Genomic DNA, 23961 nt, shown 5'->3' with positions numbered 1-23961 from the left:
AATATTTATTTATTTTATTTGGCTATGCTGGGTCTTAGTTGTGGGACTTTGGGTCTAAAATCTTCATTGTGGCATGCAGGATCTTAGCTGAGCATGCAAATGCTTATTGCAGCATGTGGGATCTAGCTCCCTGAGCTGGGATCAAACCCTGGTCCCCGGCAACGGGAGCATCGAGTCTTAGCCCCTGGACCACCAGGGAAGTCCCTACACTAGATAGTTTAAAAGTTGCATTTATATTTCTAAGGTATCTCAAAAATTTAATATCAGCATATTATGGATCATCTGAGCGACCAGATCATAACTGAATACTGCCAAGAATTTCTATGCTTCTGTTTACATTTGTGTTTTTTATTCATTAATATCTAGCAACACCACTGTCATTATCATGGGCTAATAAGAAAAGAGCACAGATATTTTCACACCAAACGAAGGCCAAGCAATGACCTGGTCCTGCTGTCAAAAGCTTTCCCAGGGGATTGAAGGGATAAATAAGAGGGAATTGAGTCATCACAAGGCATGCAGTGGCACAGCCGAGCTGAACTCCAGAATACCCAAAATATAGCAGTCAGTGCTGCGTTCCTGTCACAGCTTAGCTTCAGGAAAATAGCACCTGTTAAATCTTATGTGAGTAATTTGAATTTTATTGGTTTGTTGTTTTCTTTGAATTGAATGTTAAACTTTGATGTGACTTTATAATTGTATAAGTGCTATAAATCTAAGGATTTTTTTACCCCTAGTTTTATGTTGGCATGCATTGAAGTAACATTGCATAAAAGTAATTTAAGACAACACTAGACGATCATGAGAAATTTCGTTTATAATCTTTCATTTATTTAGTTTATTAAAAGTGGTCCTTTGGAGAAGCAGTACTCTCAATGCTTCGGACCCTTTCTTTAGGAATTGCCTCTATTGTGCAATTCTTTGAATATTTTCAAGTGTATAAATCGTTCTGTCTGATCATAGACGTGTTAAAGTCATCGCAGCAGATACTTTACATTTGCCAGACTAGCACCTGAGAAGCCTTTTTTGGTTACTGTCCCTCTGTTTCCCTTTCTGGAATGCAGTCTTGGTGGGACTGCCAATCACGATGCCCCGTCCTTCCTCCACCCCCTATCCCCTGGCTTGGGGCTGGACAGGGGATCCAAATGATGTCAGTCAGACTCTCCCTGGAATTTGAGGCTTGAAGCAGAGTGACACAAGGACTGAAAATAGTTGAAGCTGATTCATCCCAATGATGGAGGTCTTAAGAGGCCATCTGTTATTTCCTGGTTTTGCCTGGATTCTGATCCTTTCCAAGATTTTCTGGTCAGCTGCCACTTAAATTCTGTGGACTAACCTAACCTTTCAACAAATCCCTTTATCTTTGATAAATTTAGCCAGAGTTGGTGTCTGTTAACCAGTAACCATTGATGAAGATATAAGAGTGAAGTCTGATATAAAGGGTTAGTGACAATGCCAGGAAATTTTGTTTGGGGTCAATAAAATAATGTGGAAACACTATGGGTAGTGTTTATTGGGGCTCCTTATCTAGTTGGTGGTGGTTTAGTCTCTGAGTTGTGTCTGATATTTATTCAGATATTTATTCCTCTGGCTCTCTCCCTTCAAGGTCACCTTGGGCTAGATGTGTCTCTCAACAAAAGGTGGTCTCTTCAGGGGATCTCTACCCAGTTCTCTTCTGATTTCCAGTGGTCTCTGCCTTATATGTCCCTTTTGAGCCTAGTGTATTAACTATCCCTGTGGTTTTCCTATTGTCGTTATTTAGTTGCTGAGTCCTGTCCGGCTCTTTGTGGCCCCATGGATTGTAGCACACCAGGCTCCTCTGACCCCACTATCTCCTGAAGTTTGCTCAGATACATCTCCATTGAGTTGGTGATGCTATCTGACCATCTCATCCTCTGCTGCGCCTTTCTCCTTTTGCTTCAATCTTTCCCAGCATCAGGGTCTTTCTGATGAGCCGACTCTTCCCAGCAGGTGGCCAAAGTATTGGAGCTTCAGCTTCAGCAACAGTCCTTCCAATGAATATTCAGGACTGATTTCCTTTAGGATAGACTGGTTTGGTCTCCTTGCAGTCCAAGGGACTCTCAAGAGTCTTCTCCAACACCACAATTTGAAAGCATCATTTCTTCAGTGCTCAGTCTTCTTTATGACCTGGCTCTCACATCTCTCACATCTCACACTACTGGAAAACCATGGTCGGTGGTTTAGTTGCTAAATTGTGTATGACTTGTGACTCCGTGAATGGTCAGGCTTCTCTGTCCACGGGATTTCCCAAGCAGGATTACTGGAGTGGGTTGCCATTTCCTTCGCCAGGGTATCTTCCTGACCCAGGAATCGAACCGGCATCTCCTGAGTCTCCTGCTTTGCAGGCAGATTCTTTATCACTGAGCCACCTGGGAAGCCCCTCATCTGGCTACCCATTCTGTAAACACTATTGAAAGAAGCTGTGGAGCCTCGTGGCTTTAGGATCAAATAGAGCTGGTTTTTTCATTTCCCAGCTGTGTGACCTTAAGCGTGTTACTTAAACTCTCTAAGCCTCAGTTTCCTCATAGATAAATGGGGCTTAAAGATAGTATATGGGCTTCCCTGATAGCTCAGTTGGTAAAGAATCCGCCTGTAATGCAGGAGACCCCGTTTCGTGGTATTGTGAAGATTAAATGAGACAAGGTATATAAACCATATAGTAAACATTCAATGTCTAAAGGATATGATAAATTTGGGGGCGAATTTTATTATTTATCTGTTTTGGCTGTGCTGTGTGGCATGTGCGATCTCAGTTCCCTGACCAGGAATTGAACTGGAGCCCCCTGCAGTAGAAGTTCGGGAGTCTTAACTGCTAGACAGCCAGGGAATTCCCATGATTATGAAAATTTTCATATGTTTTATGAGGTCATCATTGAGTTACATGCTGCTAAAATAATTAAAGAAATTAAATCCACTCATATTCTTCTTGGAAAAAGCACTGACTTTGTTTGAAGCAGCACACTGATACTAAATTTAGGGAGAAAGCAAGGAATTAAGTTCCCTCAAGGAAATGCTTAAGTGATAGCCAGGTGAGGATGGAGAGAGAAGAGACGTTAGCCAGGGAATGACAGATTAGACATTTCAGACTGAAAAGTGATGTAATATGATCCGGTGTCTCTAAAATGAGGGGACTCTTGCCATCTGTGTTTTATTTCTGGTGTTCTGTGTGGGATTATTGAGCTAAGAGACAACACCCGGTGATAATTCATAGTTGCTCACTTTATACATAGAAAACAGATCCTTGAAACAGATTTTGGGATTGGGTTGTGTATGTGTTCAAGAAACACAGAGACCGCTTCCTTAACAAGGCAAGGGGATATGGGCCATGGGAAGCTCATAGCCTGTAGTGGATCATGACCATGCAAATCATCACGGAGTGGCATCCACAAGTAAAGTGCAGGTGGAAGAGTGAAGGCATGGGAGATCAAGTGGCCATGGGACTTAGTTGCTATGGTGACAGTAATGTTTGTAAAGACTGTGGAGTCACCTGGCTTTTTCTAACAACCCTAGATGATACGAGAGAAATGGAAACCTCTGAACATAGATTTAAGAATACTCACAGGGTTTACCCGTCAATCCCAATCTCCGGATTCCTCCCCCACACTTTCCCCCCTTGGCATCCATATATTTGATCTCTATGTTTATGTCTTGATACTATGTATAAAATAGATAACTAATAGAGACCACATTGTATAGCAGCAGTCTCCGACCTTTTTGGCACTAGGGATCAGTTTCATGGAGGACAGTTTTTCCACAGACTGGGGCTGGAGGGGGCGGTTTCAGGATGATTCAATTGCATTACATTTATTATGCACCTTGTTTCTATTGTTATTACATCAGCTCCAACTCAGATCATCAGGCATTAGATCCCGGAGGTTGGAGACGCTTGCTTAGCACAGGGAACTCTGCTTAATGCACTGTGGTGTCCTGAATGAAAGAAGTCCAAAGGGGAGGGGAGATTTGTGTATGTATGGCTGATTCATTTTGCTGCACAGTGGAAGCTAACACAATATTGTAAAGCAACTATATTCCAAAGAAAATTAATTTAAAAAGAAAGGATACTCTTCGGGAACCAGATGGCAATGTGACCTCAGTGCTGGTCCAACTGAGGGGTAAAGGATGAAGTGTTCAAGAGTCAGTGCAATACTTAGGCTTGCTAGGCTTCTTAGCCTAGGGTAAAGGCCTTACCCAGATAACCATGATGGTGTGATCACTCACCTAGAACCAGACATCCTGGAATGTGAAGTCAAGTGGGCCTTAAGAAGCACCACTACAAACAAAGTTAGTGGAGGTGATGGAATTCCAGTTGAGCTATTTCAAATCCTAAAAGATGATGCTGTGAAAATGCTGCACTCAATATACCAGCAAATTTGGAAAACTCAGCAGTGGCCACAGGACTGGGAAAGGCCAGTTTTCATTCCAATCCTAAAGTATGCTCAAACTCCTGCACAATTGCACTCATCTCACATGCTAGCAAAGGAATGCTCAAAATTCTCCAAGCCAGGCTTCAACAGTACATGAACCGTGAACTTCCAGATGTTCAAGCTGGATTTAGAAAAGGCAGAGGAACCAGAGATCAAATTGCCAACATCTGTTGGATCATCGAAAAAGCAAGAGAGTTCCAGAAAAACATCGACTTCTGCTTTATTGACTATGCCAAAGCCTTTGACTGTGTGAATCACAACAAACTGTGGAAAATTCTTCAAAAGATGGGAATACCAGACCACCTTAGAAATCTGTATGTAGGTCAAGAAGCAACAGTTAGAACTGGACATGGAACAACAGACTGGTTCCAAATAGGGAAAGGATTATGTCAAAGCTGTATATTGTCACCCTGTTCATTTAACTTATATGCAGAGTACATCATGAGAAATGCAGGGCTGGATGAAGCACAAGCTGGAATCAAGATTGCCAGGAGAAATATCAATAACCTCAGATATGCTGATGACACCACCCTTATGGCAGAAAGCAAAGAAGAAATAAAGAGCATCTTGATGAAAGTGAAAGAGGAGAGTGAAAAAGCTGGCTTAAAACTCAACATTCAAAAAAAACGAACAGCCTGGCATCCCATCACTTCATGGCAAATAGATGGGGAGACAATGGAAACAGTGGCAGACTTTATTTTATTGGGCTCCAAAATCACTGCAGATGGTGACAGCAGCCATGAAATTAAAAGACACTTGCTTCTTGGAAAAAAAGCTATGACAAGCCTAGGTAGCATATTAAAAACCGGAGATACTATTTTGCCAACAAAGGTCCATCTAGTCAAAGCTGTGGTTTTTCCAGTAGTTATGTATGGATGTGCGAGTTGGACTATAAAGAAGGCTGAGCACAGAAGAATTGATGTTTTTGAAATGTGGTGTTGGAGAAGACTCTTGAGAGTTTCTTTGACTGCAAGGAGATCAAACTAGTCAATCCTAAAGGAAATCAGTCCTGAATATTCATTGGAAGGACTGTTGCTGAAGCTGAAGCTCCAATACTTTGGCCACCTGATGGGAAGAGTCAACTCATTAGAAAGACCCTGATGCTGGGAAAGATTGAAGGCAGGAGGAGAAGGGGATGACAGAGGACAAGATGGTTGGATGGATTCAATGGACATGAGTTTGAGCAAGCTCTGGGAGGTGGTGAAGGACAGGGAAGCTTGGTGTGCTGCAGTCTATGGGGTCGCAAAGAGTTGGACACAACTGAGCGACTAAAAAACAACAACAAAATTCCAGCAGGATTCCAGATTTCACATGTTGACTATACTTGGTCCTGGTTTGGCAGCCTTGTATATTATCCAAGTTGTTTGGAATATATATCACATTCCATATTTATCAGTTCTTCTGCTATCACAGTATAGTTTGGAGAAAGAATGGTTATTTTGATATTCCATGGTAGATGGAATTATGCTAATGGGATTTGATGTTCAGGAAGTAGAAAATTCCTTGGATGCCTTGGCAAGACACATGCATGCCCAAGCATGAAAAGTAAGCCCCGAGAAAGATTAGGGCTTGCCATCTTGGTGCCTTTCTAGAGTCCAGTGATCGAGGTATTTGGGGATATTTCTTTTACAGTGAGAGATGTGTTGTTGCATCCCGTCTCTCACCACTAAGGATGAAGTACAAAGCTTGGTGAGGCTCTGTGAGTTTTGGAGGCACATCCCATTTGGGCACCAGTTTTGAATAGGGCTTCCCTGATGACTTTAGGGCTTCCCTCATAGCTCAGTTGGTAAAGAATCTGCCTGCAATGCAGGAGACCCCGGTTTGATTCCTGGGTCTGGAAGATCTGCTGGGAAAGGGATAGGCTACCCACTCCAGTATTCTTGGGCTTCCCTTTTGGCTCAGCTGGTAAACAATCTGCCTGCAATGTGGAAGACCTGGGTTCAATCTCTGGGTTGGGAAGATCCCCTGGAGAAGGGAAAGGCTACCCACTCCAGTATTCTGGCCTGGAGATTCCCATGGACTGTAGAGTCCATGGAGTTGCAAAGAGTTGGACACGACTGAGTGACTTTTACTTTCACTTTCTCCCTGGTGGCTCAGCAGTAAAGAATCCACCTGCCAATGCAGGAAACGAGACACGAGTTCAATCCCTGGGTTTGGAAGTTCCTCTGGAGAAGGAAATGGCAACCCACTCAAGTATTTTTGCCTGGAGAATCCCCATGGACAGAGAAGCCTGGCAGGCTACAGTCCATGGGGTTGCAAAGAGTCGGATACGACTGAGGGACAGACTGTCACTGTTTTTTTTCCCCTTCTTTAAATGTGGTCTGGAATATAAAATGTCTCTGCAGTGGGTCTAGGCTGTGACCCCAGCTGCCCAGCCATTGGAGCTTTGTGACCCGGCAGAACCAGCAGTAGGAGAAAATGTCTTTGGGAAAAGAAGCTCCAATATAATAAAAATAAGCAATATTTTTCATTTTCTCATTTTTATACAAATAATACATACTTTATATAGAAATTTTAAGAATACAAATATGGGAGAAAGAAGAAAATCAATCAACTATAACTTCACAACTCATATAACTTGGATTCTATCATGGTGCATACCCTCAGTATCCTCCCAGCCCCTCTCCCACCTTTTTTAATGCATGTAAATACTTTTTTTTTTCTTCAGAAAAGCAGATCACAGAGAATACAAAACTTTGCATTTTACATTTTTCATTAAGTAGATTGAAAATACTCATTGTTCTTCAGCAACATTATTTTAAATGTCTGTTTCATTTTTCATTGTATGGATATCTCATGATTAACTTAATCTCTTAGTTTCATATATTTAGATTGTTTTCAATTCCTAGCTACTCTGATAGGTTTTACTGATAAACACATTTCAATTTTTATTCTATTAAATTAAACCCGAACCTAGGAAAGAAGGAAAATTGATATTGGAAAAGTAATATACCTCTAAATGAAAAAATACTGATGTAGAAGGAAATATATACATATATTTTGAACTGAGACAGAGAAAGGTAAAGCATCCATCTATCCTTCAGTTCAGTTCAGTTCAGTAGCTCAGTCGTGTCTGACTCTCTGAGACTCCATAGACTGCAGCACGCCAGGCCTCCCTGTCGCTCAGCAACTCCCAGAGTTTACTCAAACTCATATCCATTGAGTCGGTGATGCCATCCAACCATCTCATCCTCTGGTGTCCCCTTCTCCTCCTGCCTTCAATCTTTCCTAACATCAGGGTCTTTTCAAATGAATCAGTTCTTCGCATCAGGCGCCCAAAATACTGGAGTTTCAGCTTCGGCATCAGTCCTTCCAATGAATATTCAGGACTATTTCCTTTAAGATGGATTGGTTGGATCTTCTTGCTGTACAAGGGACTCTCAAGAGTCTTCTCCAACACCACATTTCAAAAGCATCAATTCTTTGGTGCTCAGCTTTCTTTATAGTCCAACTCTCACATCCATACATGACTACTGGAAAAACTATAGCTTTGACAAGATGGACCTTTTTGGCAATGTCTAGTCTCTGTTTTTTAATATGCTGTCTAGGTTGGTGATAACTTTTCTTCCAAGGAGCAAGCATCTTTTCATTTCATGGCTGCAGTCACCATCTGCAATGATTTTGGAGCCCAAAGATGTAAAGTGTGTCACTGTTTCCACTTTTTCCCCATCTATTTGCCATAAAGTGATGGGACCAGATGCCATGATCTTAGTTTTCAGAATGTTGAGTTTTAAGGCAGCTTTTTCACTCTCCTCTTTCACTTTCATCAAGAGGCTCTTTAGTTCGCTTTCTGCCATGAGTGTGGTGTTATCTACATATCTGAGGTTATTGATATTTCTCCCTGCAATCTTCATTCCAGCATGTGCTTCATCCAGCCCTGCATTTCTCATGATGTACTCTGCATATAAGTTAAATAAACAGAGTGACAATATACAGCCTGACCTACTCCTTTCCCTCTTTGGAACCAGTCTGTTGTTCCATGTCCAGTTCTAACTGTTGCTTCTTGACCTGAGTACAGATTTCTCAGGAGGCATGTCAGGTGGTCTGGTATTCCCATCTCTTGAAGAATTTTCCACAGTTTGTTGTGATTCACACAGTCAAAGGCTTTGGCATAGTCAATAAAGCAGATGTTTTTCTGAAACTCTTTTGCTTTTTTGATGATCCAACAGATGTTGCAAATTTGATCTCTGGTTCCTCTACCTTTTCTATATCCAGCTTGAACATCTGGAAGTTCACAGTTCACATATTGCTGAAGCCTGGCTTGGAGAATTTTGAGCATTACTTTGCTAGTGTGTGAGATGAGTGCTTGTGTCGTAGTTTGAGCATTCTTTGGCATTGCCTTTCTTTGGGATTGGAATGAAAACTGACCTTTTCCAGTCCTGTGGCCACTGCTGAGTTTTCCAAATTTGCTGGTATATTGAGTGCAGCACTTTCACAGCATCATCTTTCAGGATTTGAAATAGCTCAACTGGAATTCCATCACCTCCACTAACTTTGTTTGTGGTGATGCTTCTTAAGGCCCACTTGAATTCACATTCCAGGATGTCTGGCTCTAGGTGAGTGATCACACTGTCATGATTATCTGGGTCGTGAAGATCTTTTTTGTATAGTTCTTCTGTGTATTCTTGCCACCTCTTCTTAATCTCTTCTGCTTCTGTTAGGTCCATACCATTTCTGTCCTTTATTGTGTCCATCTTCGCATGAAATGTTCCTTTGGTATGTCTAATTTTCTTAAGAGATCTCTAGCCTTTCCTTACACTAAAGTTAAACTTCCTGAACTTAATTATACTTTGGTCATTTAGGGGATTATTTCAGTAATATATCTTAGCAGCACTGATTAATGTCCAGGACAAAACCCCATGTAAAATCCACAGATTTTGTAGATTTTTGTCTTGCTTCCCGCCACCCCCCCACTCCATGACAATGAATATCAAAGAGCTCTACTGTGATATTTTATCTTTGGTTAACCTTGTCTAAGAATGACTTTCTCAATAGTTGCCTTCTGTGTTAATCATGTCTTTACTTTCTGTATTTTCTGATACTTTGACATCTTGGGGAGGTCTTACTGTCTAGAGAGAGACTTGACCCTCCAGGATGAACCGCTTCCTAGAGATAGGAAGCAACTCACCTCTGAGCGGAACTTTCCTATGTATACTAATCCATCCAAAGCCCCTGTCCCCAGCCAGTAGACACCAAACCAATTTCCCTGCCTTAAAAATCGAGATCTGGACAACAGGAGACCACTCCTACAGCCTGGAATCCTGTTACAAAATGTCAAACGATTTGATTCTATGCTTGTTCAAGCTTGCCAACCCTGCCTCACCCATTCCTTCCCGCAGAAACCACAATAAAAGCTCTTTCTTACTTTCTCCTTCTCTCCTGTCTCTTGACCCACTGACTGACTTGGTGCTTCCCCATGTGGTGCTGGGGGCTGTGTCACACCCCATTTCTTGGGAAAGGTAAGTGGTGAACTGTGCTTTCAAAGACAGCTATCACCTCACCATGCTCAGTTGCTCAGTCATGTCCAACTCTTTGCAGCCCTATGTACTGTAGACCACCAGGCTCCTCTGCCCATGGGATTCTCCAGGCAAGAATGCTGGAGTGAGTAGTGTCATTTCCTTCTCCAGGGGATCTTCCTGATCCAGGGATCAAACCCATGTCTCATCTCCTGCATTGGCAGGCAGATTCTTTACCTGGGAAGCCCCTTATCACCTCACCACACCTGATCAAAACAAATCCCGGGTACATTTTAGAACATCTTCTTTCTCTCCTAACTGTAAGCATCCAAAACCTGCCTGGGGTTCCAATTCTATGCCTACTCTGAATACGCTTTCCCAGTTTATAGCAACATCCACACAGGGTCCGTTGTGCATCTGAGGTTTTAGGATCGCCCAAGCCCTGAAGCTCTGCACACTGTGTGGGCAAAGTTTCTTCCAGAATACAGAATGCCTTTTGGGTATTGAAATTTGTTTTTTAGTTTTCTTGAACTAGATCTTCATGGTTTTTCCTTGTCCAAAGAAGAAAACAATCTAGTATTTTGCTTCCTCATCTTTGAATAGCTGTGATGAAAATATGACTCCCTCAATGCAAATTTTACACAATGTGAATCTTTCCCCAAAGCCCAGTAACTGGTCGTGTAAAAGATGTGTCAACCAAAGGCTCCATTTGATCTGTGTAGCTCTAGCAGCTTAAAAATAACTCCTGTTGAGAAATAGAAGGGTGGCTACTCACGATGGCAGTGGGGAACACGAGGACTTTGAAGAACAAGTGATTCACTAGGAGAGGATAAATCAAGTAGAATCAAAACCCAATTAAAACCATCTTTTCCTAAAAAAATAAGCTTTGAGATTTTGTAAGAAAAAAAATGACTTGATGAAATTCAGAATTTAGAACATTTAGAAAATCAGGTCAAATTCTAAACAATCACTGAGTAACACCCCCACACACTTCAGGCTCAGAACAAAAATGCTCGAAGTTCTTAATAACGTAATGTATGATGAGACAAGAAGATGTATCCTACTGAGGAATGACAGGGTCATGATGCCTTAGTCCTTGGTTTGGCTTCACTGGGTGGCACTGGGCATGCCCTGAACTTGCGAGGCTCTCTTGTGTCTGTGAAATAAAAAGATGGGACTGGCTGAAGTCTAAAAACCTGACACATTAGTAATTTACTTGGAGTTCACTCTATGACTATTCCATGCTCATTTTTTTAGGTCTTACAACAGAAATCCTCAGTAGTAGAGAACTTTCCTCTTAATTATTAGCAGTACCTAACTCTTTGGATGGGCTTCCCTGGTGGCTCAGTGGTAAGAATCTGCCCGACAGTGCAGGAGACATGGGTTTGATCCCTGGGTCGGGAAGACCCCCTGGGGGAGGAAATGGCAACCCACTCCAGTATCTTGCCTGGGAAATCCCACGGACAGAGGAGAAGTTCATGTGGTTGCAAAAGGGTCAAATGTGACTTAGCAACTAAACAATGATGATACTTTTGGTATATGTTGAAAAATAAATGCATGCACTTACATTTTGTAATAAATGAAAAGTGACCTGACTTCCACAGGAGGCAGGGGGCAGAGCACTGAATCCCACCTATATCACCTTAAAATTGAGAGGAGTGGAGGCTGGGGAGGCTGTTAGGGGATGAAAAAGCCTGATGAATATTCATTGCAGCCAGCACCTTGGCCTCTCAATTTTCACCCTCAATAATATCCCCATATCTCATAGCCAAACAAGAAAATCACCTAACATGGGGAGTTAGTCCTTATGTACCTAAAAATGCACAGAACAACTCAAATCACATCACTGGTCATAGTAACAGGATTCTGAATCAGAATTTCTTTTTTAAAAAAATTTATTCAGCTGGACCGGGTCTTTGTTGTGGTGTGAGAACCCTCAGTTATGGCATGTGGGATCCAGTTCTCTGACCAGGGATGGAACCTGGCTCCCCTGCACTGGGAGCTTGAAGGCTTAGCCACTGGACTCCCATGGAAGTCCCAGGATTTCTTAATAGGGCCCATTATTTCTCTAATTCTATGGTGTTCCCATCTCAATATTCCACAGCTGATGGACCACATTGTAAAGTCATCAATATAACAGTGGAACAAACAGAGAGAAAGAAAAACAGAAAATAGGTAAAAAAAAAAACAGAAACATACATGGGCTAGAAAGAGGACGGAAACATGAGTAGAGATTAAATCCCTTGTATCTGTACCAAGTCAGGAGACTAACTGGGTTTAGGGACTTCCCCATGTCATGGACTCTTTGACTTGAGTCAGTATCTCAGCTTGTTAGTGCTCTTCACTCACTGAGTTGGCCCCAACCTTTCATTCACAGAGTCTGATTCCTGGCTCCTGTGTCTGTTTATCACTTCTATTGACATGAGAGGAAGCCCCTCCTGTGAGCTCTTGGATTCCATTCATATTTCTCCTGCTTATGCTGTGTTTCAGCATACTGAGTTCTCCTTGACAGTCAGGATCAAACTTTCTGGCCAATTTAGGACCAGTTTAGGACTTATCCCATTTTTTGCTTGTTTACCCATTGATATGAAGATCCCGAGTAGCCACTGTCAATTGTGAAATCATTCCTTCCTAGGTTCAAAACCAGCAGAACCCAGAGGCACAGGGATGGGAGTGTAAAATTTGAAAGTGGGTCATTAGGAGTAATATTTGACAGTGGGTCATTTGGAGTAACTGCAAGGAGATCAAACTGGTCAGTCCTAAAGGAAATCAATCCTGAGTATTCATTGGAAGGACTGATGCTGAAGCTGAAACTCTAATACTTTGGCCACATGATACGAAGAGCTGACTCATTTGAAAAGACCCTGATGCTGGGAAAGATTGAAGGCAGGAAGAGAAGGGGACGACAGAGGATGAGATGGTTGGGTGGCATCACTGACTCAACAGACATGAATTTGAGCAAGCTCCGGGAGGTGGTGATGGACAGGGAAGCCTGGTGTGTTGCAGTCCATGGGGTCAGACACGACTGAACTGAACTGACTGATGAGTAATAACGAAAGGTGACAATCCCGTTTCTGTTTCTTCATTCCTAGATTCATGTACTTTGGCTGTGAGAGCAGCGGCAATGTATATTGACTGAAACTCAAATAGGTCATTCCTACATACTTGAAAACCTTCTGCTTCTGATCAGTGGTGAGTATATGATAAAATCTGCAGAACTCATGGGAATGAGAATATTACCTACCTTTTTTCGTTGTGAAGTTAATTCCTTGGTCATAAGGGATGATGTATGGGATACCATGACAGTAATTCCACAGATGGTGGAGCTGGCAGAAGCATTGTGATAAGGAGATCAGTCTAAATACATTTCAGTGAAAATACGCTGCTACCCAGAGGAAGGAGTTCAGGGTAGTTAGCCTCCCTTCAGAGAGGTGAATGGCTCACCCAAAGAATGGTCCCTGCTGCTGTCAAACTGGGTACTCGCAATAGCACTAGTTAAGTCAGTTTTGCCAAAGTGAAAGCAATGAAAGTGTTATTTGCTCAGTTGTGTCTGATTATTTGCAACCCCATGGACTGGAGACTGCCAGGCTCCTCTGTCCATGGGATCTTCCAGGCAAGAATAGTGGAGTGGGTTGCTATTCCCTTCTCCAGGGGATCTTCCTGACTTAGGGATAGAACCTGGGCCTTCCGCATTGCAGGCAGATTCTTTACTGTCTGAGTCACCAGGCAAAGTCTATTTTGTGGAGGCTGTGCATGACCTCTGTTCCTGACAGCACAGGCACTTTATGAGTCTTTTGAACAGCAATGGAGCGACTGGGGAAGGGAGCTTCTAGACCAGGTCATCTTTCCCATCTGAATAACTAAGAGTGAATCTGGAGGGGGAGGAGGTGTTTATAGACCCACCAGTGAGGAACGTCTTCAAAAGACTTTTCGGTATAACAGGAAAGAACACAAGGAAAACAAAAGCAAGTTTTAAAAAGCCATACAAATAGCCCAGTTGACATAATACAAGTTATTCAACCTACTTTGATATACTAGTTAGCATTAAGTTCATATGTATTGACCAAAAACTCAAACAAAGAACAGCATAAAAAATGTGAGTTGATTCACCCTTGTAAAAGAAGCCTGCCGGTCTGTTACCGGGGACTCAGACGCTGATTTTTCCTTTTCCACCATCCTGAGCACAAGGGCTCCATTCTCAAGTTCATTTCATGGTCTAGTATGACTGCTGGAGCTCCAGCGATCATGTACTTTTTCCAGGTAGGGAGAAGAGAAAGGACCACAGGCTTCAGTCTATGCCTTTCTTTTAGAAACAACCTTCCTGGACCTTTTACCCAACAACTTCTACTTACATTTGATTAGTCAAACTTTGTTTCACATGGTCATGCTGAGTGTCAAGGGAGGCTGATCAATATAGTTTTTAAGCAGAGAAGATTGTTTCCTTGATTAAAATGGGGTTCTACGAACAAAGGGAAGAATGAACATTGGATGGACAGCAGCCCTGTTTGCCACAGATTGCTTCCATGGCTCAGAAGACCTGTTCAATAGATGTCTTTCAGCTTTAAAGAGCTGGCAAAAGCCCAAAGCCACATTGCCTGTATTCTGTCTGTATCTTGAGCTCCTTTCTGGAATACCCATGATGGGGAGCTCTCATGTCATGTCATCCAGCCTGGGGAGTTGTCATCTTAAAAGCCATCACCTCAGTGCTCCTTCAGTCTCCCAGGCTGCCTCAAGCCAGAAGAGCCAACTTTTATCTCTGGGCTTGTCCTACTTGGTTTCAGGTTTTGGCCAGGAAGTTGTATCTCTTCCCCAGGTGACTCTCAATAAAACTCACCATTGTAAGGTAGTATGCCGTGGAAACATCTGTCTTCTAGCATGGTAGATTAAAAAAAATTTTCTTTTATTGAATTATAATTTACATACCATACAGTTCACTTTCTTTACTTGCACAATTCAGTGATATTTGGTATATTCACAGAGTTGTGCAACCACAGTCACATGCAAAATTTTTTAAAATTTGTTTATTTGGTAGAGCCACATGTAGGATCTTACTACCCTGGCGAGGGATGGAACCCAGGCCCCTTACTTTGGAAGCATGCAGTCTTAACCTCTGGACCACCAGGGAAGTCCCTGGTAGATTCTTATTTTAACAGCCACCAATGAATCGTGGCTGGCTTCCCTGGTGTCTCATCAGTAAAGAATCTGCGTGCAATGCAGGGGACACAAGTTTGATCCCTGGGTTGGGAAGATCCCTTGGAGAAGGAAGTGGCAACCCACTCCAGTATTCTTGCCTGGAAAATCCCATGGATAGAGGAGCCTGGCAGGCTACAGTCCATTGGGTCTCAAAGACTCAGACACAACTTAGCAACTAAACAACAACAATAACAATGAATCATGTATCTGGTACTCTTTCCCACATTGACTTTGGGCTTGGCCATGGGACATGCTCTGGCCAATGAAACATCAGCAAATGTTGAGTCAGAGATTTGCTATGTACTCTTGTACTGAAGCTTGCATTCTTGGATCACCTCTGTGTAAGAAACCCAGGCAATCTTGTTGGCGAGGTTAGCCCCAGCTAATGTGAGTGAGGCCCTCTTGGATTTCCCAGCTCCAGATAAACTACCAGATGATGGTAACCACGTGAGAAACTGTAGATGAAAAAAAGCCCCAGAAGGACCACCCAGCGGAGTTCACTTGTAGAATTATGAGTAAATAAATGGTTGCTGTTTTAAGCCGTTACATTTTGAGGTGGTCTTTTCTGTAGAAACGGAAAACTGAGACTTACTGGATATTGCTCAGAGAAGTTATGGCTGGGGTTAGGGTTATGGGTTGATCATATCCCCTAACCACAAGGCTGTAGTTTTAAGAATATACTCTTCAGTGAGAACTTGTTTTTGGCCACTCAGCATCCTTTTCGCCCTAGGTAAGAATACTAAGATTTTACTTAGGGCAATCAATTATTTAATTCTCACATGTGATTCTTTTGGCCACAGTGTTTGGATGGGATGAAGTAGATGACTTAATTCAGACCATTAAAGGTCAGGTCCAGGACTTTTGGTCAAATTCTCTTTTCCGCTAGAAGGCAGACTATGAAGTTATGAAGGATCTGAGGATATTGCAGCCCTCCACTTTGGAAATTAAGACATACCAAACAGCCACTGGAAGCATACTGAATTTTTACTGTGAAGAAGTTCCTGAAGGAAGCCTTCATGTAGAGCTAGCTGGTGGGAGTGTAAATCGATTCTGCCCTTCTGCTGTAATAGGTCATAATAACCAAAGTAAAAAACATATATACCTTTGAAGAAACAGCATATTCTCCAGGGAAACAATCATGTAAGTCCATAAGGGAACACAGATAAAGATTTTTAAAGAGCAGTTTCTTGTAGCAGAGAACTAACACAGGTATCAAAAACTAAGAGAATGGAAGTTCCCTGGTTGCCTAGTGGTTAGGATTCTGCTCTGTCACTCATGTGGCAGATTCAATTCCTGGTTGGGGAACTGAGATCCAGCAAGCCGTGCAGCTTAGCCAATACCAAAAAACAAACAAACCAGTCAAAAAATGGGCAGTATATGAAATCTAGAAAGATGGCAGTGATGAAACTATTTGTAGGGCTACAATGGAGACACAGACATAGGGAACAGACTTGTGGACATATTAGGGGAAGGAGAGGGTGGGACAAATAGAGTAGCATGGAAACATACACATCACCATACATAGAATAGCTGGTGGGAATTTGCCGAATGACACAGGGAGCTCAAATCTGGTGCTCTGTGACTACCTAGAGGGGTGGGATGGGGTGGGAGGTGGGAAAGAGGTTCAAGAGGGAGGGGACATATGTATGTCTGTAACCGTTTCATGTTGATGTATGGCAGCAACCAACACAATATTGTAAAGCAATTATCCTCCAATCAAAAATAAATTTTAAAAAATGGGCAGAAAATTTAAATAGACATTTCTCCAAAGAATACATACAGTTAGACAAAAAGCTCATGAAAAGATGCTCAGCATTGTTAATTATTAGAGAAATGCAAATAGAAATTGCAATAAGATTCCATCTCACACGGGTAAGGATGGCCATCATCAAAAAAATCTACAAACAATAAATGCTGGAAAGGGTGTGGAGAAAAGGGAACCCCTCTACACTGTTTATGGCAGTGTAAATAGTTAAAAACATGATGCAATAAGTATAGAGGGTCCTTAAAAAGCTAAAAATAGAGCATATGACCCAGCAATCCCGCCCCTGGGCACATACTTAGAGAAAACTATAATTCAAAAAGATACATACACCCCAGTGTTCATTGCAGCATTATTTACAACAGCCAAGAAATAGAAGCAACGAGAATGTCCATTGACAGAGGAACAGGTAAAGAAGATATGGTGCATTTTTACAATAGGATACTACTCAGCCACAAAAAAGAGTGAAATAAGCCATCTGCAGCAATATGGATGGACCTAGAGACTGTCACATGGAGTGAAGTAGGTCAGACAGAAAGACAAATATCATATGATATTGTTTATATGTGGAACCTAAAACAAATGGTCCAAGTGAGCTTATTTACAAAACAAAAATAGAGTCACAGATGTAGAAAATGAACTTATGGTTACCGAGGGAGAAGAGGGGGAGGGTTCAACGGGAGACTGAGATGGACAAGGACAGAGAAGCCTGGCGTGCTGCAGCCCATGGGGTCGCTAGGAGTTGGACACGACTGAGGGACTGCACAATGACAACAGATATTACTGTGTATAAAACAGATACTAATAAGAACCTACCCTACAGCACAGATAACTCTACCCAATACTCTGTAATGATCTATATGGGAAAAGAATCTAAAAAAGAGTGGTTATATGTATCTGTATAACTGATTCCGTCTAACAAAGGTCCGTCTAGTCAAGGCTATGGTTTTTCCAGTGATCATGTATGGATGTGAGTTTTGGACTATAAAGAAAGCTGAGCGCTGAAGAATTGATGCTTTTGAACTGTGGTGTTGGAGAAGACTCTTGAGAGTCCCTTGGATTGCAAGCAGATCCAACCTAAAAGAGTCCATCCTAAAGGAGATCAGTCCTGGGTGTTCATTGGAAGGACTGATGCTGAAGCTGAAACTCCCAATACGTTGGCCACCTGATGCGAAGAGCTGACTCATTTGAAAAGACCCTGATGCTGGGAGAGATTGAGGGCAGGAGGAGAAGGGGATGACAGAGGATGAGATGGTTGGATGGCATCACCGACTCAATGGACGTGAATTTGGGTAAACTCTGGGAGTTGGTGTTGGACAGGGAGGCCTGCAGCTCATGGGGTCGCAAAGAGTCGGACACGACTGAGCGACTGAACTGAGCTGATAACTGACTCACTGTGCCGCACACCTGAAACTACCACAACATTGTAAGGCAACTATACTCCAATGAAAATTAATTTTAAAAAATCCAGGAGAATGAACAAGTAAAATATGGTAGAACACTCTTCAGTATTCAAAAGTACTAAAACTCAGTTTTAAAAGGCTGAGGGCCTCAGTATATGCCCTCCCATTAGAAACAACCTGAGGTAGGCCAGCAACATGGCAGGCTGGGAGGTCCCAATGCTTACTTCCCTGATAAAAACAACAGTATATCATGTCATCACATTGTACATTTTAAATATTTATGATTATCTTTGACTATTATTCCATACTAAAGTTAGAAAAAAGAGATGACCAGTTCTAAAAATTAAGTAAAACAAAGGTAACGATGTAGAATTTTCTTCTAATAGTTTTGTTAAGATCTATCCTTGATACTCTCTGCGAACATAAGAAATAGCATAATACAACTTCTGTATTGGAATAATGCATGCACGCACAAGAAACACTCTTTTTCAAGAATACAGACTTATATCTATGGCATATATGGAATGTGAAGGGAGAAATGATGGGAGAACTTAAAATAAGACTAGAACCTTGCAGATTGATCATGAATGTGCCAAGAATGGAGGATATGGTTAATTAAAAAATAGTGTACATGAAGTTAAACAAAAACCCCAAGGTGATTCACTAGAACATGAATGATTTGCAATTTGGACAATTTGTACATTTATAAACACTCAAATATGAGAGATTACCCAAGAGGAGAGTCATTTCCATATTCTACCTCCAGACTTCCAAAAGCAACAGGGTTCAAATTAAAATAACTCTTACTATTTTCCCCAGGCAGTTAGTAAAGGGAAAAAGAACAAAAAGACTGAAAAGGGAATATTTTTGTAGGAAGGATGAAGAGAAAAGAAGAGCATTTAATGTTAGAGGAGTTACCAAAAATTGAAGTAACAGTGTTAGCTTGATTAAACAGTTTTCTCCACTAATGTCAGGGCGAAATCTGATGTCACAATCTGATCACCAAAAATACGAGAGGGCAAATGTCAAGAATTTTCCTGATGTTTTCCTCATGGCATACTATTCTATTTTAGTCTCATGCATCAGCTATCCAAGATTTAATACCTCATGGAATGTACTTGCTGGAAAGAAACAAAAAACTATATCTCACAACATTGCTCATCATGGTAACACAAATTTTCCTCGTCATCTTTAATTACTGTTCATGGCATTATAAAAGATAACATAATGATTTTTTAAAATTTTTTAGGATACTGCATTTTTCTCTTAGCAAGGAAATAAAAATTAGGTATGAGTGATGAGGTGCTGGTATATCAGTGTATGACGATCTCTTGAAGTTAGTATTTAGGATCTTTGGCTTCTTATATTGCTTGCATAATCATAAGTACAACATGATGATATCTGAATGCTAAAAAATTATTTTAGAAGTTATATCTATGAATATATGAGCTAATTTCTCTGTGAATTACATTTTTCCTTTCACTGCTTTATTATTTCTCATCTAAATTCTGTTTTATAGGAAACTTGCATTCTTTGGGTTTATTACTGGTGAAGTGAAATTTCAAGTGCCTACTTCGTCATGGAGGATTAAGGAAAAAAATAATCCCAGCTCTCATGGAGTTTACATTCTAGTGGATTAGTGCTGATTAATTTGGAGTATAAACTGTTCAATATCGTGACATAATAATAACAGGAAAAAATTTTTTATACCATTTTTTGATTTTCACAAAATGTAATAAGATGTCCACAAGGTGAAATTTGATCTATTTTTGTCCTGATAATGTTTCTCTTAAACATTGCACATTTGACTATTATAACGATTGACTACCTCACAGATTTAAATATAACTTGGGTCAGATCATATCTTTGAACAAAAACAAGTGAATGTCTGATGCAATAGGTTTAACCTATAGAACACCACCATCCTTGAAACACTGAAAGTCACTCAGCCGTGTCCGACCCCATGGATTATACGGTCCATGGAATTCTCCAGGCCAGAATACTGGAGTGGGTGGCTGCTCTCTTCTCCAGGGGATCTTCCCAACCCAGGGATCGAACCTGAGTCTCCTGCATTGCAGATGGTCTCCTGCATTGCAGGCAAATTCTTTACCATTTGAGTCAGAGGGACCTGGTGGGCTACAATCCACGGGGTCGCAAAGAGTCAGACACGGCTGAATGACTAAGCTTATGACTGAATGATTAAGCTTGCATGCACGCAGGCAATATTCCATGGTGTATATGTACCACATCTTCTTTATCCATTCATCTGTCAACGGACATCTAGGTTGCTTCCATGTCCTGGCTATTATAAATAGTGCTGCTACGAACATTGGGGTACATATGCCTTTTTCAATGATGTTTTTCTCAGGGTATATGCCAGTAGTGGGCTTGCTGGGTAATATTGTAGATTAATTCCTAGTTTTTAAGGAATCTCCTTACTGTTCTCCATGATGGCTGTATCAGTTTACACTCCCACCAACAGTGTAGGAGGGTTTCCTGGAGAAAGTAGCATTGACCAGCAGACACTATCATGTGTAAAATAGATAGCTGGTGGGAAGTTGCTGTATAGCGTGGGAGCCCAGCCTGACACTCTGTGATGACCAACTGGGGTAGGGTAGGGGAAGGGGAGGCAGGCTCAAGAGGGAGGGAACATAATTATATATAATAATATATAATTATGGCTGATTCATGTTGTTCTACGGCAGAAACCAACACAGCATTGTAAGGCAATTTACCTTCAGTTAAAAAATAGAAAAAGATCCAGTGTAGCCAAAAATAAATAATTTAGCAACTAAACAACAATAAATAAATAAATAATGTTCTATTAAAAAAAAGGTGTGAAGGGCAGCCGTGGGGTAGCAAATACGAGCTCTTGTTTTCTTTGCCCTACTATGTAGACGACAGAACACTGAACAAACTCCTGTCTCAAGCTTACCAGGAAATATCTGAGTTTGGGAATCTAGGGCCAACATCAAGTGTTAGGCATTCAGTCACATCTGACTCTTTGCAACCCCATGGACTGTAGCCTACCAGGCTCCTCTGTCCATGGAATTCTCCAGGAAAGAATACTGGAGTGGGTGGCCACTCCCTTCTCCAAGGGATCTTCCCCATCTAGGAATTGAACCTGAGTCTCCTGCATTGCAGGCAGATTCTTTACCATTTGAGCCACCAGGGAAACCTAACATCAAAGTGATTTGCCAAAAGGGTTCCTCCAAAGAAGCCACTATTACAAAGCCTTATTAAGTAAAGTCTGTTGTGATCAGGCCATAGATAATTCCAAACAAGGTATGCATAAGCCATCTTGGTTTTGGGTTTTGAATTCATTCATTCATTCATTCCATGATGAATTTATGGATCATCGTTCAAACACTTACTTGGTATAGTGCTCTTCACCAGGCATTGAAGGGAATGTAATAACAGCTGCCATTTATTAATTTCCTACTTATACAAAGCACTGTACATTTTTTTTTCTGACTTTTCTGCAACACCAGGACAAGATTATTATCTCCATTTTAGAAGGGGAAAACTGAGGGAAAGGGGAAACTAAAGGGCAGATAGGTGAGGAGATAACCTTGGGACACATTGTGAAGCTTTTAAGTGCATTTTATTCCCACAGGATATCGCCCTGAGAACTGGATCCCCACCCAGACTGGCTCCTTGTAAATGGAAATAAAATTTCTGGAAATAAAATCGCATGTGATCACAACCCCAAAGGATGCTGTGGGAACTCATATGGGAGAAGTGATTGTTGCTGAAGCTTGGAATAGTCAGTAAAACCTTAAGAAAAAAAAGTGGGAGAGTAGGATGCAATGGCTGTGCACTTTGCCCTGAGGAAAATTCTCTAAAATTCCATTTTATATTTTTACATGCCTTCTTAAGTCCTTTTTGACATAACGCCATGTACAACTATGTAAACCAATTAAATGGAGTCAGAATTGGCATGGATGAAGTTGAGGCACATACACTTATCTTTGTGAATCTCATGATTTATATTAAATAACTGGTCTATAAATCAACGGTGAGAATTCTTGATGTAGCTTGCCAATCCCAGAAAACCTCATGCCAGAAACTCAGACTAAATCACAGTGAGTTCTACATTTTTCAGAAGTGTTTCTAATATCATTCTATCTCGGAACATCTCCAAAGAAATGAAGAGAGGTTGCGATTGATGGAAACTGAGGAGGACAGTTACAAATACATTGTAATACAGAAACAAATCTGACCATAAGGAGCTAAATCTACTGGAGCTGCATTTTCAAAAGGGTCCTTCGAGACCACATTTAACTGCATTTTCTGATGAAATTAAATCATAAGTTTAAATTCAAATAAATATATGTAATTGCTATTATTATCGTGCTGGGAAAAAACTGTAGATTTGTATAAAAGAAGGGAAGCGATCAATTAACAAAGTCTCTGCTGAGGAAAGCTAAAACCTAGAGGCAAGTTTTCAATTTTTTTTTTTTGGCCATTTATTGATTTTCTTCCCATATCTCCCTCTAAAGAATCAACTGTATGTTAAAAACAAAATCTCAGCACTCACTGAACTACAGAAATGTTCTTGAATTACATGCAATATTCTTTCATGTTTTCTGCCTCTAGGGGGAAGTGTGTTTTCAACAATTCTGTCCCCATAAGATACTTTCTTTGTGGGCTACAGGCTTCATAGCATTATTCTTCAATAAGACTTCAGGGCTGGCTTAACAAGGGAGAGGAGAGTCATTTTGAAAGTCACTTTAGAAATTGCAGCCAGGCTTCTGAGGGAGATGGTACAGACTGTGACCACTGGTGGAGAAAACTTCGTTCTGATGGCGTGTATATTTCAAACAATGGCTGGTTGAGGTTCCCTATAGAATGTTGTTTTCCCTGCTGGCAGAGTAATGCCATAGAGACATAATTTCATTTCACAGATGGAAAACAAACAGCTGAATACTTCATAGAAAACTTGCCACTTGATTTTAGTAATACAGTTAAAAAATATGATTTATAGATATTGATTAAAAGAGATCTAAATCTTATTAAAAGTGTATTAGTTTCTATAATATCACATTTAGGGTTAGCATTGCTTTTCATTTGGCTAATTTTATTTCGCAGCAATTCCCTGTAACTTTCTTTTGTTTTCATCCGGAATTGTAGTCAGAAAGAATGCATTCAGTGAAAAGGTTAGTAATCTTTTGAATTGTTAAAAAAAGTGCTTCTCCCTCTGCCTCCTGCCTCCCATTTCAGTGTTTTACAGAATTGAAGAGAATAATGTTTAAAAATTGAGTCCAAGGCATGAGTTACTCCTACTTTTTTCTTTTTTCCTACCTACATGGTTTGATTCATCTTTATGATTATGATGCTGCAAAAAGTAGACTACAATCTATTATAGTATCTTTCTTACTATGCTGCAATCTATTATAGTATCTTTCTTACTATGCTGCAAGTTTTCAAAACAGCAACATATAAAATAAATTTTTGATATAAAACATATTACTCTTAAATGGCATTTAACTTTGTTCCCAACCCTTTTTTACATGGTGTAATAAATATTTATTTCTAATTCAGTGCCATTAAAAAATATCTTCCAGGGGGTGAAGAGGTATATAAGTATGACATTTATATTCTTTGGCCTAGATTCCTCACATAGAGAACAAAATGTCTCAGGTTAGGTGACTTCTAAAATTTTTCCAGCCATAAGATTGAAGAACTCCATGATATTCATG

General features: G+C 40.9%; 2 long non-coding RNA genes across 2 annotated transcripts in view; one reads left to right on the top strand and one right to left on the bottom strand.

Annotated features, from left to right (window-relative positions):
• The window catches only part of LOC122683488, a 60814-nt gene that overhangs the window by 33277 nt on the left and 3576 nt on the right, over window positions 1-23961 (bottom strand). The window lies entirely within an intron of this gene.
• On the top strand, window positions 243-21979 carry LOC122683489. Its single transcript, XR_006337760.1, has 3 exons — window positions 243-624; window positions 12994-13093; window positions 21876-21979. It is a non-coding gene; the product is annotated as an uncharacterized LOC122683489 (long non-coding RNA).

Source organism: Cervus elaphus, chromosome 25, assembly GCF_910594005.1.
Source record: "Cervus elaphus chromosome 25, mCerEla1.1, whole genome shotgun sequence".
NCBI lineage: Eukaryota > Metazoa > Chordata > Mammalia > Artiodactyla > Cervidae > Cervus > Cervus elaphus.
This window is presented reverse-complemented; position numbering and strand designations above follow the sequence as displayed.